This window comes from Tupaia chinensis, unplaced genomic scaffold (assembly GCF_000334495.1).
Source record: "Tupaia chinensis unplaced genomic scaffold, TupChi_1.0 Scaffold000101_1, whole genome shotgun sequence".
Lineage (NCBI taxonomy): Eukaryota > Metazoa > Chordata > Mammalia > Scandentia > Tupaiidae > Tupaia > Tupaia belangeri.
The window spans coordinates 7781344-7802056 of NW_006159565.1; the positions used below are offsets into that span (position 1 = coordinate 7781344).

The 20713-nt window shown below is 36.3% G+C and overlaps 1 protein-coding gene and 1 non-coding gene across 2 annotated transcripts in view; both read right to left on the bottom strand.

Moving 5' to 3' along the window:
* LOC102484555 (mono-ADP ribosylhydrolase 2) overlaps positions 1-20713 on the bottom strand; it is a 1480331-nt gene that overhangs the window by 1356859 nt on the left and 102759 nt on the right. The gene's annotated exons all lie outside the window — the stretch shown is intronic.
* On the bottom strand, positions 13481-13584 carry LOC114006947 (U6 spliceosomal RNA). The gene has a single exon (XR_003548598.1). It is a non-coding gene; the product is annotated as a U6 spliceosomal RNA (small nuclear RNA).

Here is a 20713-nt window from a genome sequence, read left to right on the forward strand (position 1 = left end):
AGTTTTTGAAGCAGTATTTACTGAAGGAACTATCCTTTCTCTATTGTGTATTCATAGTGCCTTTGTAAAAAATCAGTTAACTAGAGATTTATTGCTGGGTTTTCTATTTTGTGTCTCTGGTCTATGTATCTGTTTTTATGCCAGTACAAAGCTATTTGAATGAGCTTTGTAAAATAACTTAAATCAGGAAATGTGGTGCTTCAAGCTTTGATTTTCTTCCTCAAGATTACTTTAGCTACTTGAAATCTTTTGTGAGTCACACAAATTAAGATCATTTTTTCTATTTCTGTGGGAAATGCTATACGGATTTTAATAGAGACTGAATTGAATCTGTGCATCACTTTGTGGAATACGTACATTTTGACAATTTTGATTCTTCTGATTCACAAACATGAGTTATCTTTCCATTTATTAGTGTCTTCTTTAATTCTGGTCATCAGTGTCTTATCATTTCAGTGTACAGATCTTACAGCTTCTTGGTTAAATTTATTCCCCAGTATTTTATTCTTTTTGACATTATTATACATGGGACTGTTTTCTTGATTTCCTATGCTTCATAGTTCATTGTTAGTGTATAAAAATGCAACTAATTTTTATATGATGATTTACTATCCTGCACATTTATGAAATTTGTTTATTAATTCTAGCAGGTTTTGGTCTTTTCTATGTAAAAGGTCATGTTATATCTACAAACAGACATGATTTAACTAACTTATTTCTAATTTGAATGCCTTTTATTTCTTTTTCTTACTTAATTGCCTGGCTTGCACTTCAAGTAAGCATGCTGAATTTTATCAAAAGCTTTTTCTGCATCTATTGAAATGATCATGTGGTTTTTGTTGTTCATTCTGTTTATGTAATATCTCACATTTGTTGAAGCACCTAGGGATGAATCCCATTTCATAATGTTTAATGGTCCTTTTAATGTCATGTAGAATTCAATTTGTTAGTATTTTGTTCAAAATGTTTATATCTATGTTGATCAAGGATATTGTCCTGTAATTTCATTGTCTTGGACTGTCCTCGTCTGGTTTTGGTATCAGGAAAATGCTGACCTCATCAAACAAGTTTGAAAGTATTTCCTCTTCTTCAATTTTCTGGAAGAGTTTGAGAAGGTAGAATTAACACTGAAGCCATCAGGTCCTGGGGTTTTCTTTGATGGAGACTTTATATTACTGATTTGATCTCCTTATTTGTTATTGATCTGGTCAGATTTTCTATTTTTTCATGATACAGTCTTTTTTTTGGTTGTTTTTGGAGAGGTTTTTGCTATAGGGCACGTGCACTTGCCAGACAGACAGAGAGAGACAGAGAGATAGAAAGCAAGAAATCACCCCCCAGAGGGGATAGCCACGCAGCAATCCCTTCTCCTCCATTCTCCTCTCGGGATCTTGAGCCACCAGGTCCAGGACTCGAACCGCGGTCGACTACGTGGGAGTACAGCGACATAACCATTACGCTAACTGCTGGTCCCATGATACAGTCTTGATAGACTGAATATTTCTAAGAATTTATCCATTTCCTCTAGGTTGTGCAATTGTTTAGTCTATAATTTTTCATAAAAATCTCTTACAACTGTGTATATCGGTGGTATCAGTTGTAATGCCCTCTTTCTTATTTTTTATTTTATTTTATTTGAATCCTCTTTTTTACTTTGTCTAGTTAACAGATTAAAGGTTTTAATGCTTTTTTCTTTTGTTTTTCTAATTTCTATTTCATTTATTTCTTCTCTGATTTTTGTTATTTCCTTCCTCTAATAAACTTGGGCTTAATTTGTTCTTGTTCTAGTTCTTTGAGGAGTAAAATTAAGTTGTTTATTTGAGATCTAGCCTTTTTCTTTATGTTGACACTTATCACTATAAACTTCCCTCTTAGAACTGCTTTTACTCATCCCCCAAATTTTGATATGTGTGTTTTCATTTGTCTCAAGTTTTTAAAAAATTTTCTTTTGATTTCTTCTTTGACCTATTAGTTGTTCAAAACTGTGCTGTTTGATTTCTACATATCTGTCATTTTTCTAGTTTTCTTCCTATTATTGATGTGAAATTTCACATGAGTGTGGTCAGAAAAAAATGTTCAAGATTATTTCAGTCCTCTTAAATTTGTTATGCCATTTTTGTGACCAAACATAATGACCACGTTTAGGAAATGTTCCATGTGCACTAGAGAAAAACAAGTATTCTGCAGCTGTTGAACAAAGTGTCCTGGATATGTCTGTTGCATCCATTTCATCTAAACTGCAGTTCAAATCCAATGTTTCTTTATTGATTTGCTGTCTAGATGAATCTATCTTCCTACTGTTGAAACTATAGTATTAAAATCTCCAATTATTATTTATTACTGTATATTTGTCCCTTCAGTTTTGTTAATATTTGCTTTGTATAGGTGCTCTGATACTGGTTATATATTTACATTTGTTGTATCCTTTTGATGAACTGACCCCTTTATCTTTAAATAATGACACTTCTTGTTTCTATTTACATTTTTGGGGTTAGTCTCTTTTGTCTAATGCAAATATTGCTACTGCTGCTTTCTTTCAGTTTGCCTTTGTTTGCATGGAATACCTTTTTCAATCCCTTCACCAGTGATCTGTAAGCTCACTTATTAGTTCTACCATCATGGCAAAATTCTTAGATTTTCTACATAGATGATCATGTCACCTGTGGATAAAGACTATTTCACTTATTCCTTTCCACTCTGTCTTTCATTTTACTTACTTAATTTGGTTTTTGCCATAGGGCACGTGTGCTTGCCAGAGAGAGACAGAGACTGAGGGAAAGTGAGAAATCATTCCCTCTCCCCACCTCACGAGGGGGAGGGAATGCCCACGCCACAATCCCCTCTACTCCATTTTCCTCTCAGGATTTTAGGCATGCGTGAACATAGATCTGGCATGATTTTTAAACACTGAATCTGGGACTCAGACCATGGTTGGCCATGTGGGAGTTCAACACCTTAACCATCACACCACCTGCTTGTCTCTGTCCTTTATTTCTTCTATTTCCTTTACTGAATGGACTATAATGAATACACTGTCAATAGAAAATGATGAGCATGGACACTCTTGCATTGCTTCTAATCTTAGAGAGCAACATTCAGTCTTTCATCACTAGATATGACATTAACTTAAAGTTTTTTTTTTTATTGATATCCCTAGTATTAGTAGAAAATTCCTTCACTACTAGTTTTCTGAGAGGTTTTTTCCCTTTGCATGTTTGTGGGGATTTTTAACCATGAATACACATTGAATCTTCTCAAATATTTTTCATGAATCTATTGATATTAACATATCATTTCTCATTTTAAGTTTGATGGTTGATTTTCAAATAGTAATCAACCTTAAGTTTCTTTGATATGCTCTACAACATTATGATTTATTATCAATATTACATATTTCTGGATTTCCTAAACTGAAATTTTAGAAAGAATTTGCGTATATATGTCCTTGACAGATACTGATAGAGTTTGCTTTTCTTACAATATCAATGGCATCAGGTTTGACAAGAATTAATGAATTTCTATAAATCATGTAAATTATAAGACTAATTCTTATCTTTCTTGATACAGGAAAAATTAAGATAATTTACAAATAATACCAACTTCACAGTAAATAGAAATTTACATCATATATTAATTATATATCACATATTAATTTTTCAAAAGTTATATAAAACTACTAAATGATTAAACTTAATTGTTTTTAAAAGTGCTTCCTACTATGTTATTCACAACTTTGTCACTAATACTAGGTATTTTACATTTCTTATATAATTGATGGAAATAGCTTTATGACAATAAATTATAAGTTAATTCCTCTTCTTTTGCAGCATGAAGATAATTTGAAAATCCCTACTCAGTATGTGAATTTGTGTCATTCTCTGTATAAATGAAAAAGAGGTTAATACTGACCATATTCTTGTTAAATATAACTCAACATGTTAGACTACTGTAATATTCAAAGCAGTGAAGATAAACTGCTGGTTATGGAAAAAAAAAAAAACATGTTGCTCTCAGTTACACAGTAAGATCAAAGTGACTAGAATGTATAATTTCTTTAGCATTTTCCAAACTGTTATATAAGGAGAAAGTCAATTTTCTGAGTCCGAAAAGTAAGGTTCATGTCATTTGTGAGATTTTGTAAGGAAGCAGACTATGGCTTGATATAAAACAGGGTGCTAAGTATTATTGAGATAGGATCATAGAAAAGCTATAGGTTCAGAAAACTCATAGCAAATATTGGGTTCTCCAGAAAATAGGCCTCTGAACCAAGATTATCATGTAGTTGTTAATTAAGGAGGACCTCTGGAATCAAGCCTATGAAAAGGAAGGGAAATGAAATAGGTTGGGACAGAGAAGTCAAACAATGCAAGTCCAGCAACTGTCTTTGCTGACCCCACAGAGAATTTCTGAACTGGAATGGCCCTTCAGTGTTATCTCTAGTTGAGCCCAAATGGCCAGGTCTTTATACTACCACAGCAGACAATATACTTCTCACCTGGGAAGAGGCTTTACTTTAGTTGAGTTGGCTGCCTACAGCTGAAGCAATTCTTTTTTTTTTTTTTTTTAGAGGTTTTTGTTATAGGGCACGTGCACTCACCAGACAGAGAAAGACAGAGAGACAGAAAGCGAGAAATCATGCCCCAGGGGGGATGGCCATGCCGCAATCCCTTCTCCTCCATTATCCTCTCAGGATCTTGGGCATGCATGCACATGCGCCCAGCATGAGTTTAAGCCACCAGGTCCAGGACTCGAACCGCAGTCGACTACGTGGGAGTCCAGCGACATAGCCATTACGCTAACTGCTGGTCCCCAGCTGAAGCAATTCTTGAAGGGGCTGACAGCTATGGGTGTCTTCCCATGGTACTCCCAGCAGTTGGAAAAAGAAGCCTTCAAGGGAGGAAGATCTGAGTGGCATATGATAGTATCTACCATATGAAGCAAAACATTTAGATATTGAAAAAAGATCTTAGAAGCAGACAGTGGCACAGCAGTAACGCAGTGCTCTATGATGCTGGCCTGACATGAGGAGGCCCCAGATTCATGTGGAGGTCTCCATGTACTGCCAGGTGTGTGCATTTGTCTATGATCCAGAATGGCTAAAGCTGGAGACTGTGACATGAAGATCATGTTGGGGATGTTTACCTGTCTATGTGTCTCTCCCATGGAAGAAATAAACTTTAAAAAATAAAAAGGAAGGATCTGGAATCAGCAGGTGGTGTGGTGGTTAAGGCTGTGGATCATGGCCAACCACGATTTGAGTCCTGAAGCCAGCAACTTGAAAATCACACCAGGCACATGGGCATGCATGCCCAAATTCTCCAAAGGAGACTGGAGAAAAAAGGATTGTAGTGTACCCATTCCCTCTTGGGGGTGATTTCTCACTCTGTCTTCCTTTCTCTCTGACAAGTACACATGCTCTATGACAGAAACCTAAAAATAAATAGATAAACAAATAAATAAAAAAGAAGAATCTTCTCATAATAGAAATTTCAGTTACATATATGTGTGTGTGTGTGTGTGTGTGTGTGTGTTTATTAAGGCTTACATACTTGTTCCCCCACTTTATTCAGATCTCTGTACAAATGTCAACACTTCTGGACTTTCCCTAACCAATCTATATGAAATGGCAACCTTTATCATGTTTTGTTTTGTTTTTTCATCGTACTTATCACCACCTTCTTTTTTTTTTTTAGGTTTTGCCATAGGGCATGTGTGCTCACTGGAGAAAGAGAGTGAGAAGGAAGTGAGAAATCATAGCCCTCCCATCCTCCAGGGGGAAAGGCAGCACTGCAATGTCCTTTCCTACATTCTCCTCCTGGGATTTGGGGCATGCATGCACACACACCCAGCATGATGTTCAACCCATTGGGTCCAGGACTCAAACCATGTTCAGCCATGTGGGAATACAACACTTAACCACCATGCCACCTGCTGGTCCCACCATCTGATTTTTAATATATTTATTTATTGGGTATTACCTGTCCATTGAAATATAAGGTACAGAAATGGAACAATTTTCTCTTGTTTACCACTGTATCCCCAGTGTTTAGAACAATGTGGGATAAAATACTTACAATGGATCATAGTCCACTTAATATTTGTACTGGAAGTGATACTAAGTTGTCATGATGGATAACTCATTAACTATACCATGGCTGAATTCAGTATCAAAGACTTCAACTTACCCTAGGTTCCTGATGAGAAATGTAAAATGTACAACGAAGAACTTTAAGATAGGTCACTGTATTGTCTTAACTAGGACACAAGGTCAAACATTACTTTGGGTGTTTCTGTGAGGGTGTTTTGGGATGAATTTACAGACTGCTAGACTAAGTACAACAGATCGGGCTCTATAATGTGGATAGACCTCAACAACTTGTTGAAGGTTTGAATCAAGCAAAATGGCTGACTCTCTTCTAAATAAGAGAGAATTCCTCTTGCTTGATTGCCTTCAGACTCAAAGTGAAACCTCAGTTCTTCCTGGGTCTCAAATCTGCCAGTGCTTGAACTGGAACTAAACCTTAACTCTACTAGGATCTTCAGTTTGCCAATCATCGATCTTGGACCTACCCACCTCCATAATCATGTGAACCAATTCCTTATAATAAATTTCTCTCTGTCTCTCTCTGTCTCTCTCTCTACATACACACACATACACACACACACACACACACACACACACACACACACACACATCGTATCTGTTCTGTTTCTCTGGAGAACCCTGACTCATAATCATCTTGCTAAAAAGAAGTAAATTTCTGGGGGCCAGCAAGTGGCATGGTATTTAAGGCACTGGACTCCCACATGATTACACACAGTACGAGTCTGGAACCTGGTGACTTATTAACTCATTTTTCCTTTCTCTGTCTCTCTCTGTCATCTTTTTTTAAAAAAAAAAAAAAACATGCAATTTTCTTACTATGAAAGTAAAATGTAACTACTGGGTGGTCAGGAAAGTCATGATGCATTTTTGCATAGAAAAATATGTAATGACTTTCCAGATAACTAACAGAGTCCTAAGTAATCAGTGCATATTTTATTATTCTCTAGAAAGAACATGAGCCATCAGTTGGAATTTATCTGTCAAAGGTATTGCTTTTTAGGTATATATTTGAGAAAGAAAAAGTCTTATAAAGGGCTCTCATACTTAAGGAAATCAAAGATCTAAAGAAGAGAGAAATACACAAATCTCTACCTGTAAAATATTCATTTCAGTCAACTAAGTACACTCCGATATTTACTTGAAAGCCTGTCAGGAAAGTCAAAGGACATGAGGCACATCGTTACCCAAATGTAGAACCAAAATACTTCCCAATTTTAAAAAGTAATTTTCAGATTAAAGATCTATGGTGAGTTTACATGACTATGCTCTCCTTTCATTACCATGAATAATCAAAAACTAACTGGATTTCAAGTGGGACATTTAACTTGACATATTCTGATGTTACTTCATCCAAATCATTTTGAAAGACAGAAATGTTGCAGCCTGTTGTACCAATTCTTGCAAAGCTAAATTTAATTGACTCATAAGCAAATGCCTACTTACACAAAAATGCACACAAACTAATCTGGCTTGCTTTGGGTTGATTTTTAAAAGGTTTTGCTACTTAACTGATTGTTAATATATCAAGGCTAGAAAGCATTACTGTTTTAAACAAGAAAAATAAAAATATTTATTTGAAATGTATCTCTATTTATATATTAAAAGTCAAACATATACTTTAGAAAACAATTGCCCAAATTACTAGTATATATTTTAAGGAAGTTATAAATATTATTCAATATGGAAAATATTTATAAAACTGCCATAGTTTTTCAGTGTTTAAATGAAACTTGGTCCTTGAAAGTATCCATTAAGATTGCACTCACATAAAGTGTTCATAATTTATCTCAAAAACATGACAAATTTATCCAATTTGTTCCTATTTGAAAGGAGTATCTCTATTTAACTCCCCACAAAAGCACAACTTAAACTTTTCTGTTTCCTACAAAATGATGATTGCAAGTCCTGCATATGGGTTAAGTGTGAATTGCTAAAATGGTCCTATTTCACTTAAGGTCCTCAAAACAGTAGGAATATATTGCTTTAAAAAATTTTCCTATGCAGTTCCAAGAATCGCACAATAAGTTCCTAACAAGTATACCAAGTTATGTGACAAAATTTTTAAGTATAAGAACATGTCCATTAGGAACAAGGATAAGACTAGAGTTATCTTAATTAGTCAGTTTAGCTAACGTAAAATCTAGGACACATGAGGTGAAAGAGAAGTACATTAACCCATTAAATCCCTAGTGGATACCTAGTCTTAATGGATAAGTAATTGAACAAGAAGTAGCTCACATGATATAGTCCTAAAGGTGCCCTAAGCCATGGAGCGAAGTAATAAAGTTTCAACTCAATTAATCATCAAAAGAAAGAAAGGAGGAAGGAAAGAAAAAAAAAGGGAGAGAGAGGGAAGAAGAGAGATAAAGAAAGAGAGAGAGAGAGAGAGAGAAGGAGGGAGGGAGGGAGGGAGGGAGGGAGAGAGGGAGGAGAAATTGCTCAACACCAAGTCTAAGAAACATTCAATAAAATGCTCATTTCCTCTAACAGAATTTTATGCAGATTGGGACCAGCAGTTGGCATAATGGCTATGTTGCTGGACTCCCATGTAGTCGACTGTCGGAGACTTAAACTCACACCGGGCACATGTGCGTGCGTGCCCAAGATCCCAAGAGGAGAATGGAGGAGAAACAATTATGGAGTGGTCATCCCCTCAGAGGGGGCGATTTCTCACTTTCTGTCTCTCTTTCTGGCGAGTGCACGCACCCTATAGCAAAAACCTCTCAAAAAAAAAACAAAAAAACAAAAAATTTTATGGATACAATAGGACTCAGGTGTAGCATATACTCAATTTATACAAAGAGTAGAAACAAATCATCCTTTGAAGACTGCCACTTGCTTCTTGGTCCAAGAGGAAAAAATTTTTAAATACCACTGGCACTACCATCTACCTCTGAGTCTTTTCAAAAATTAAATATGCATAAAAGAAACAAGACAATGAGCTAAAAACTCTCTGGTGTGTGTGTGAGGTCGTGGGGGATAATTTTAAATATCATTAGGGAAGCATAGGAATACCACTAAGTTGTATCTAACAAATTTGAAGGGGAATTTTTCCACTGCTGACCACAGACATAAAATTTTTATTTTCCTACCCTTTACTTAACCCTCTTCACTTTCTATTCTTCCTCAATGTTTCACTTCCCTCTCTTGCCTAAGCATTAAATCTGTCAGGAATAGCCTCTGACATTTATCAGTATGTACAATGTACTCAGGGGCCAGAACTCTTTAACATTTTTGAACAATGATGATAACCTCTACCTTCGGATTTTAATATCTGTGTATATTTTATATGAAAAGTCGGGAACCAGCAGTTAGCGTACTGGCTATGTCGCTGGACTCCCATGTAGTCAGCCGCAGTTCGCGTCCTGGACCCCTGGACCCGGTGGCTTAAAACTCACGCTGGGCGCGTGTGCGTGTGTGCCCAAGATCCCGAGAAGAGAATGGAGGAGAAGGGATTGCGGCGTGACCATCCCCCCTAGGGGGTGATTTCTCGCTTTCTGTCTCTATGTCTCTCTGTCTGTCTGGCGAGAGCACGCACCCTATAGCGAAAAACTCTCCAAAAAAAAAAGAAAAAAGAAAAGTTCATTACTTTGGAAAGCTTCTTTAGGATGTGGCCAGTGGGTGACATGGTGGTTAAGGTGTTGGACACTCCCACATGGCTGACCATGGTTCGAGTCCTGGACATGGTGGCTTGCTTTCTCTCGCTCGTTCTCTCTCTCTCTCTCTCTGTCTCTTTCTGGTCAAATCAAAATAAATGAACGAATAAATGAAAAATATTAAAATAATTCTTTAAGAAAAATAAAAGAATGCTTCTCTAGGGAAGTTGGTACCTAAAAAGACAGAACTTGATATTTTCACCTCAAAGAAAGACTCCAATATGCAAAGCTAGAAGATTTCTTGGGACAGCTTAGGTAATCATGGAAGCACGGAGCTGGGCTCATGGGCCTCCTTCCCACACCTTTACCACAGATGGTACAGTGCTAGCAAAGGTGATACTCCTTCAAACAAAGAGAACTTGAGGAAAGAAAGATTACAGCCAATCCCACATAGCAGCTGAGCAATAATTTGTCGATATGTCCAGAATTAGAGGAAAGGTGTACATTAAAAAAAGGTAACAAAGGTACTTTATGGTCTATCAGGGACAAAAACACAGACAATCAATTTAGACAATCAATGTTAAAGTGATTTTATTTGAGTAAATCATCTAAAGTTTTGTGACATTCAAACTACGTCTGGTAAGAATAGGGTGGGCTAACTCTGTGACATAGCAGAAATGCACTGCTCAAGAGAGAGGCTGGATTCTACGTGGTGATGGTGGTTCTAATCCCCACCCTGTCATCCTGAAACACCCTGGGCACACGGTGAATGCCCACTATCCCACAGGCTCAAGAGCTGGAGGAACGGTATCTTAGCAATGAACAGACCATATAGAAGGTGCTTCTCTCTCTCTCTCTACCTTCTCTCTTTCATGCTCTATTATGAATAAAGAAAAAATATTATATATAAAAAATAGGTCATAAAGGTTAAGAATCAAATACTTTCTGTCAAACAAAGTCGCTGATTGCATTCATGTCTATGATTCAAGTACTGAAAATTATTACCTTATTTTCTGCATTCGTTCATAATGCAGGCTAATTTCTCTGCAGCATCATGCTACAGAAATAGATTCATTCTCTTGCCCAATGACAACCTTCTCAAAAGGCATTAGTTTGGTGCCAGGCCTGAATTAAACTACAATTGGAAATAGATGTCACACAATTTCTAATGCGGAAAAACTGATGTATTCCTCACACACTAGAAAGGAGTTTTGTGGACCTGATAGACACAGACTCTACAGGGGAGGGCATCTGATCACCCCAGGAATCTAAAATGGGAGAGTCAAGGTGACAAAAGTGAAAAATGAACAGATGGAAGCATGATATAGTTGTACAGAATTTCAGCACAAGGTACTGCCCATCTATTTATTGTCTTCTGTTCAAATATGTACTATTCCTAGGAGCAGAGAAAGAGTTTGCCAGAAGAAAATTTTCAAACATTTGTCCTGATACTTCTTGAAAGGAACTGTTGGCCTTCTCATAGGGAAAAATAGATATTCTTTATAGAATCATGTTTGGAAACCTTCTTATAGAAACCTCCTAATGAAAGAATCCCAGGTCTTCTACATAAAGAGAAAAGAGTTCATGGATGAGGAAGATAAACTGGATGAATTAGATAATGGCTAACAGGAATAACGTTTCAGAATACTTTCTTATATTTTTATCCTGGTACAGTATTTTTACAACTACTATTTATGAATACTGACAATGAATAGAGAGATGCTAGCTTTGTTTTACTTAATCCTAATAAGCACTCTGAAACTCTTATTATAGCTGTTTTAAATAAGAAGAAACAGAAATTTAGAGAGGGATTAAGTGACCTGTCCTTGATACTAAATGAGAAGGAGTATGGATTCAAATACAAGCTGCCTAGGTTCCATATGCACTGGCATGGTTGCAAACATTTAAATAGTTATACATTATTTTACAAAACAATTTCTAAAAGTAGGAAAAACCAGCAGAATTAGAACTTTCACCAATGGCAAAGGACTGGATTAGTTAGGTAATATTGTTGATAGCCCACATAAACAAGGAAATATATTTTTTTATACAGCAGTAAGAAATTAAAGGAGGAAAAGGATTCATTTATGTTTCTCAATTAAAAAGCAAACTTTCAGAGAGTAATTGAAGTAACTCTTACATCAAACAGTTGCAGATTTTCAACATAAAGGAAATAAAGCAATAGAAGCATATTTCTAAGACATAAAATTAATAAAGCAATTTAAAAACCAAGATGTTTTCATACAATTAAAAGACCAACAGTTTTATTGAAAGACATAACAATGCCTCTTTTAGTTTTATCATCTCAAGTAAAAAAAGAAATCAATAAGAAATCAATAGAAAAGCAGTCAGAGTTAGTGGAAGAAAACATATCTGTAGAAGTGCTTCCTTTCTCTAACCGGCAAACAAATAAAACATACTAGGCAACAATATAATACAGAAATGTTCAGAAATTCAATCAGGCCAAACTTTAGCACTGTAGTCAGAGGTTTCCATTACTAACCATTTTTCATCCAGCCACATGTTTCAAAAGATGGAAGGTTCATTGAATATTTAAAAGGGAACCATAGTATTTCGATACTAAAGAAAAACCCTGATTTAATATCATGAAGCACATATGAAGTTTCTACAGAATTATTAAATATGATAAGTAGAACGTGTAACTGAAACAAGGAAAAAGAAGAGAAGGGAATGTCTGAGTCCCACTCATGTTTCGCACACATGGCCTGCATGTCCTTGAGTACGTTACCTAGTCCCTCGAGGGCTCAGTCTTCCCATCTATACCATGAAGCATATGGCCTACAGTATCTTTCAGTCCTTTCAAGCTTTAAAATTACATGACACTGTATGACTTTCTAACCTCTTACTTATACATAATGACTATGTGCCCCTGGCAGGAATCATAAGGTGAGTTTTCTTATTTCCATACTTCTGATTTTTATCTCAATGCTTAAATTAAGCCCTCATAGAAATAGCATATTTGAGCAAATTATAATATAGTTTCATTATAAAATCAAAATACTGTCTTAAATTTCACATATCTACTATCTTACTACTTTTGCATATATAAAACCTAAGCTTTCCTGTTAAGTCAGGCCAAAAATTTTTAAGAAGTGGAATATATGTTCTTTCCTTTCTAAAATATTTTGTTAGCATAGGCCATGTGACATGTAAGTGACAAATGGAAAAAGCAATAAAATAACAAGGCCTGCAGAGCTGGCACAGAGTAGGTCTTAATATATGTAAGATGAGGGGCCAGCAGATGGCTCAGTGGTTAAGGTGCTGGATCTGGCAGTTTAAGAGACGCAGGCCATGTGTGCATGCACGCCTAGAGTCCTAAGAGAAGAATTAAGGAGAAGGAATTAGGGGGATTGTAACATGGCCATCCCCCCTGGAGGGGTGATTTCTCATTTTCCTTCTCTATCTCTACAGCAAGCTCACACGCTCTATGGCAAAAACCTTTAAAAAAAATGCATAAGATGAAAGAACAAATGTGTTAATAAATGTAAGGATGCTCTTGTTTAGGATTTTTTAAATTTTTATTTTATTTATTATCATAATCTTTTTTATATTAAGGGAATCACATATATTTATACAGTGTATTACATTTCTTTTTCCAAGACAATTACCATGCATATTAGTCAAGACAAAGACAGTACTATCCACATCATCATCATCAAATAGCTTTAGAGCATTTTTTCAGATTATTATTATATATTCTCATTATTTTTTAAACATTCAATCACTATATATCATTTGACCTGTATAAAGAATTTACAAAAATATGGAACACTTCACAAATTTGCGTGTCATCCTTGAGCAGGGGCCATGCTAACCTATGTATTGTTCCAATTTTAGTGTATGTGCTCCCAAAGCGATCACTTGTTTAGGATGTTTTTAACATCAGTTCAGGAATGTCACAAAAATACTGGAAGCAATATGAAGTGTTAGAAATCATGGTCGTCAAGTTCTCATTTATGATCATGATTTTGAGTTTGACCCTAGACTCATGAAAGAAAACTGAATACACATCGCTTCTGGCTTCTTGTAGAAGCCCATTCTAGATCAGAACAACACAAGCAGCAGACTAGATTCGGCCTACTCAGAGAATTTGGGAGAAGGGTGTAATGAAACCAGAAAGTCTGGAGAAGTTTTCACTTGCCAAGAACTATGAGATAAGGAAGGGCTGATAGTACAGTTCTAGGGACTGCCTTCCATTGTTTGGCTCCCACTAGTGTTGAAATATTACGTTAAAAAGTTGCATTCAAACATCAAATGAGTGAGCCAGTAATCCCAAACTTTTTCAAAAGAGAATTTCTTCATATTTCTCCCTAAACAGTGATGAATAGAGTTGATGTTCAGGTTGAAAGGTTACAAATTACTGTGCAAAAAGAATGCCAGTGAAAGAATCCAATCAAATCCATAATTGTAAGGTCTTTTTTAAAAAAGTTTATTTATTTATTCCATGAGTTAGAAAGATAGGGGGGGAGAAAGAAAAGGATACAACACCCCTGACAGCATCTCAACTCTGCAATCCACCCCAACTTCAGCCAGCCCTTACGATAGGTGCAGGCATGCCAGGCATAACTTAGGTAGGTCTCTGAATGTGAGCCAGAAATCTTACCATGGGGTCTAACAGAGCATGACATTTTACCACTGTACCACCATCCAGCCCTTCAAATTAATCATTTGAGACTCAGACTCTTCTCAGAGTCCTACCCATACCACCCAGCCTAATGTGTTCTACACTTGAAAAAATGCTAAAACTTATCAGGAAAAATTTTAGTAGATTTAATTAATGTGATTATATTTACTAATGTAGGTTCAGATCCATACTGATAATCTTCTATTCATAAAGGCAAGTGCATCATATAACTTAATTGTGGGAGTAAAAGCCATCAAATTTACAGTCCTAAAGATTACTCAAGGCCTGTACACCAGGGGAGAAGGCATGTCAGATCTTGAGAAACATCTTAGAATTCTGACTCCCACAATTATACAAGGAGATTATACAACTGTGTGAAAAAATACATTTCAAGATACCACATGTAAATAAGAAAATGACATGGGCAAACAAGGCATGAACAAACAGAATTATTTGGGAAATATTTCAACAAAACAAATCAAGAGCCACAAATTGTTAGTACTCTTTAAGTCTAGCCATACCATTCCTGGATATACAGGGAAAAAGATCATAAGAGACACCTATGACATAAATATGTCAGCCTCCTCTGGATTTTTCTAGTACCACATACACAGCTCCAGAAATGCAATTTCTAGATGTCTCTGCGACTATACTTTAAGCATCAAACTCAGAAATCCTATCTTATTCATTCATTTCCAGACCTTACAATGGCATTCAAAAATATTAGTCAAGTGCCCACTATGTCACCATCACTAAGTCAGTTATCAGGACACAGAGTTGTAGAATCTATCCTCGGATGTACCTCACCTCTCAAAATCTTCATAAAAAGAAAAAAGTTACAATATAATAAATATCACAAGTTTTATAGTTCATGTAAATGTAAATTACTCGGACTATAAAAGTCAACAGAAATAAGGAATTGTTAGAAAGTTAAGTGGGACCTTGAAAGCAAAGTGGGAATTCACTAAAAAGACAAAGCAGATAGAAAAATAGAGGGTTGAACAGGGATGGAGGAGGGCAGGAAATATAATTATTTTTTTTTGAAGAGTTTTTGCTATAGGGCATGTGCACTTGCCAGACAGACAGAGAGAGACAGAGAGATAGAAAGCAAGAAATCACCCCCCAGGGGGAGATGGCCACACCACAATCCCTTCTCCTCCATTCTCCTCTCAGGATCTTGGGCACGCACACACACGCACCCGGCATGAGTTTTAAGCCACCAGGTCCGGGACTCGAACCGCGGTCAACTACATGGGAGTCCAGCAACATAGCCATTTCGCTAACTGCTGGTCCCCAGGAATTATAATTTTAAATGTATAGCCATTTAAAATTATAACTATATAATACTATATGTAAAAAGTTTATGTTAAGTTGAAAATTTAGTATACCAAATTAAATCTGGGTTCTAATCATAAAAATACCAAAAACAACAAAAAAGATATATAAATGCATAGACAAATAGAAACAAAACACAGTTTCCTGGAAAGTAATAGATAATTTATTCCTTCTAATGTTATTTATATAATTATGTTTATAATACCACCTGTGCTTCTAAAGAAATTTTAAGCTGAAAACAACAATAAATACTGCATTGAAAAATAAATTCACCAATAGGGGAAGCCCTAATGACAGAAAGTAGAAAACCCTTTTATGTCCGAATCTCCTTAAGACCATTCTAAGTCCTGATTGTAGGAAACAACTTACTCAGCCATTCATTAATTTCACAAACATCTCCCAGTACTAACAATAGGACAGATATGATGCAAGGTATTAGAGATACATAAAAGGATGACACAGTCTCTATCCTCAAAAAGCTCTTGATCTGACAAATCCCCAGAGTGAGATGATGGTATCATTTGGTAATTGCATCTGAATAGTAGCTGAGAAGACAAAATCCTCTCACTAATAGTTCACTTTATAGGTAGAGGCCTCAGCTTGAGAGAATAAGTAGAACAGCTCACTACCTCAAGTCAATCCGCTACAGCAGGGACAAGACCTGTCACTGCTACTAAGCAACTGTCTTCCCAAGACTTAACAATTCAGACCCACCTGATTCTCAAATTACATCAGTTCTATAAAAATGTGAGGCCAGACAATCTAGCTGAAACCTTCACATGTGGCTCAGTTTATCTATAGACCCAACGCTTTTGCTCAGTATCAGGATGGCCTGTTTTATGCTTGAAAGATAATGTTTGAACGCCCAGTAATGCTCTAACTGCTTGCTAGAACTCAAGTTTTGTAAAGAAAAATCAGGATCACTACAATTTGTATATTTCTGTGTTTTATTTTATTTTGTCTCTTTTTCAATTTTTTTGTTTTCCATTATTCCTAGTTTGTACCATGAGTTGCCATATATATAAAGATATGAATAAAAAAATATATAAATCTCAATTATATTCTCAAACTCCTGGAACTACTAGAAATAGAATTAAATGCAATGTGAGCTTCTAATTGATTACCACATTGTTCCTTCAATGAGACTTTCTGTCAGCTAACAAAATAGTTTTTAAATTAAAAGATGTCTTTGTCAGAGTCTCAAAATATTTGAAAAACCAAATGTTAAATAAAAAAGCAAAATCTGAGACCAACAGATGGTGTAATAATTACATTGTTGTATTCCCACATAGTCAACAGTGGTTCAAGTCCCAAACCCGGCAGCTTAATACTCATGCCATGCGCATGTGCACGCATGCCCAAAAATCTCAAGGAGAGAGTGGAGGAGAAGGGATTGCAGCATGGCCATCTCCCCAAAGGTGACTTCTTACTTTCTGTCTCTCTGTCTCTTTGGCAAGCACACATGTCCTATAGCAAAAATCTCTCTCTTAAAAAATAAAATAAAACCTACCCAAAGACAAGATCTTTCACGGTCTTGTTCTCATGTACATAAATCCAACTTGAGGGTTTTTTGTTACAGGATCCTCCTTGTTCACTAAATGGTGTCTAAGTGAAGATTTTACTACCTGCCATTTACATAGCAAGTGGGACACTTGATTACTCAGAGGTAATAGAATTGTTTTTAATCAGGAATGTTATAAAGCACAATGGATCCATCTGGGTTTTCTCTGTCTTCTATTTTTCCTACTACTATTATTGTCATTGCCATCACCATTATCTCCATCAGTTTCTGACTGATGTACCCTAAAGTTTGATACAGCATTGGTCTTGTAGAAAAGGAGAAAAGACAATGTTCTACATAATTTTCTTGTTTCCCAAGAGCTAGTACTGGACTCATTGCCATTTTCCTTTGAAGGTAAAAAAGTAGTTTCTGAAATGACAAGGTTTCAGGTCTACAATATGTTCCAGGGAAAAATGCCAAAGGCCCAGAGAGGGGATTTGGGAAGGATGCCAGGAAGATTCTGCACTTAGCCCCTCTAGATTATGAAGATATTACCTTAACAAGCCTGCTCATAAGAATGATATTCACAATTTGCCTGACATATCCAATCAATGACAGCAATATGCCAGTTTGTGGTGTTGTCATCGTGATTATTTTTCACTGACTTAAATTCTTTTTGAAAGTGTTTCAAGGTTTGAGAAATTAGAAGATATTCCCTGGTGTCCCTTCCCGGAGTTATATCATAGATCTTATTGATCTTATGCTCCATTCCTCGTTTCTCAAATTCCTTTTTAGAGATGATTTGTTACCAGCCTTCCTCAATCTTTTTATAAAATGTAACAGTTCATGTCAGGGTGCGACTAATCTCCTCTAACACTTCATCCCTGTCACCCTCTCAGAGCTACAGATGCCTAGAGAAGATGACATATACGGGGGAAGTTCCTATCTCTCCAGGCTTTGGATAATCAATCACTCTATAATCTTCTATTGTATTCTTTTGTTCTGTCATTTATTTTACAGGACACATTTGCTTTTCAAGGATCAATATTCAATTTAACTCTATGTGCTATAAATCACATTTTTAAAAAGTGAATAAAATGTGTTTTTTGTTTTGAAGTTATTTTAAAACAGGCAGGTAGCGGAGCCCATGTAATGAGGCTCATCCACTTGCCAGTTCCAAGCAGAGTGGAGTGTGAGCTGTGAGAGACAGACTGCATTTCTTCCTTACTGTCAAAGAACATATTGTTTTAATAGATATGTTTAAGTAAATTAATGAGCTATAAATCAGCCTAACTAGAGAACTTGTAAGTACTCAGACGATATAAAGATGTGAGCTTTAAAGAAATAATATCTGTTCTTCATTATTTGTTGCTATGGATGTGATAAAACATGTTTAAAACCAGTCATTTTTCTATATGAAAGACAGAATTATATTCGCTAGACTACCTAACATATTTTAGTAGTTATTTTACCAATGAATCAAAAGTAAATTTTGCCTATTTAATTTAGAAATTTTCTTATATAAACAAATAAACCTTACTTTATTGCTATGATTATACTATCAAATGGTACCACTATCCATTTGTAAGAGAGAATTGGATAAACACGATGGTATCACTGGTTTATGCATTCAAATAACTTATTTCTAAGTGTCCTTACAAAGCGGAAGCAGTTCTCTTCAGGCCAGTGCTACTGGACATGTTTCTGAATTAATTTCCACCTGGAAACCCACGGGATAAAAATTCTAACTGTGTGATAAATTAAGTTGCCAAACGAAATGGATTAGCGATCAGTGAAATTGCCTGATAAGCTGTCAGATCCATTTTGGATTGGGATTCATCCTCTTTCTCCACCTGTTCCATTAAGCTCCAAGTTCATGGCAAATTCAGTGACTGATTGCACATTAACAAGCTGTTTATGTGAGGAGGTGTAGCTACCTACTCAACATTCCTATACTTACACATTCATTTAAACATAATTTTCTGGTAATATAGTCTGTTTATAACCCTGGTTTGGAAAAATGTACCTCTACCCTGAAGTTTAATTTCGGACACTACAGAGATGTGATGTGTCATAAAATTAAAACTTAACAAAACAAATCAGATTATACCTCAAGGTCAAAAGAAGCTGGAGAAATTTCATGTCATAAGTTTGGTTTCTCAAAATTACAAAAATGAAATGAATGGGAGAAAAGGTGCTACTTTTCCATTGGTAGTATGTCAAAATAAAATACTTCTTTCTGTCTTTATTCTAAAGCAAACACTGAGTATTTATAAACTAGAGATGACTATCGAAAATAATACTCAGGACCAGCAGTTGGTGTAATGGCTATGTCACTGGATTCCCATGTAGTCTACACCACAGTTCGAGTCCCGGACCCGGTGGCTTAAACTCACACCAGGCATGCGTGTGTGCATGCCTAAAATCCTGAGAGGAGAATGGAGGAGAAGGGATTGCAGTGTTGCCATTCCCCCTGGGGGATAATTTCTCACTTTCTGTCTCTCTCTGTCTTTCTGGCAAGCACATGCGCCCTATAGCAAAAACCTCTCCAAAAAGAAAATAAAAGAAAAGAATCCTTAACTTTTCTTTCAAAATGACCAAATCATCCTTTATACAACATCATTTAAGAAACCATTGTGAATCGAAAAAGTATCAAATTTGAACTACAAATTAGAATATTGTTCTTGGGACTAGCAGATGGCATAACGGTTATGTTGCTGGACTCGCACATGGCCAACTGCAGTTCAAGTCCCAGACCCAGTAGCTTCAAACTCATGCCAGGTGCATGTGCGTGCTTGCCCAAGATCCTGGGAGGAAAATGGAGAAGGGACTGTGCTACAGCCATCCTCCCTGGGAGGGTGGGGGGGTGATTTCTCTTTCCTACTCACTGTCTCTCTCTCTCTCTCTCTCTCTCTCTCTCTCTCTCTCTCTCTGGTGAGCTCACATGCACTCAGGCAAAAACCTCTAAAAAAAAAAAAATACTGTTATTTTTCAAGCACCAAGCACTGGCTCTTTCCTCTTTATATAGAATTCACATCTTTTTTTTTTTTTTTTTCTTCCCCTAGAGGTTTTTGCCTTAGAACACAGATGCTCACTGGAAAGAGTCACAGTCAGTGAGAGGGAAAGTGAGAAATCACTCACTGGAGGGATAGCCACGCCACAATCCCCTCTGTCCTCCATTCTCCCCCTGGGATCTTGTGCATGCACACACATGTGCCCAGCGTGAGTTTCAAGCCACTGAGTCTGGGAGTCAAACCATGGTCAGTCATGTAGTAGTCCAGCAACGCAACCACTTGCCATCTGCTGGCCCCTAGAATTCACTTCTAAAGAGGCTACTCACCAAACACAAAGTTAACAAAAAGAAGCAAGTTCCTCTAAAACTTCTAAAGTGTAATGGACTTATTTTTCATGAAAACATAATAATGTCTACTCTCTATTAATCAGCATTCTTTTTACTACTACTTATGAACTCAAAATTTTATATAAACTAAAGATTAGAAATAAATCAATGTCACTTTTCCTTTCCCTCC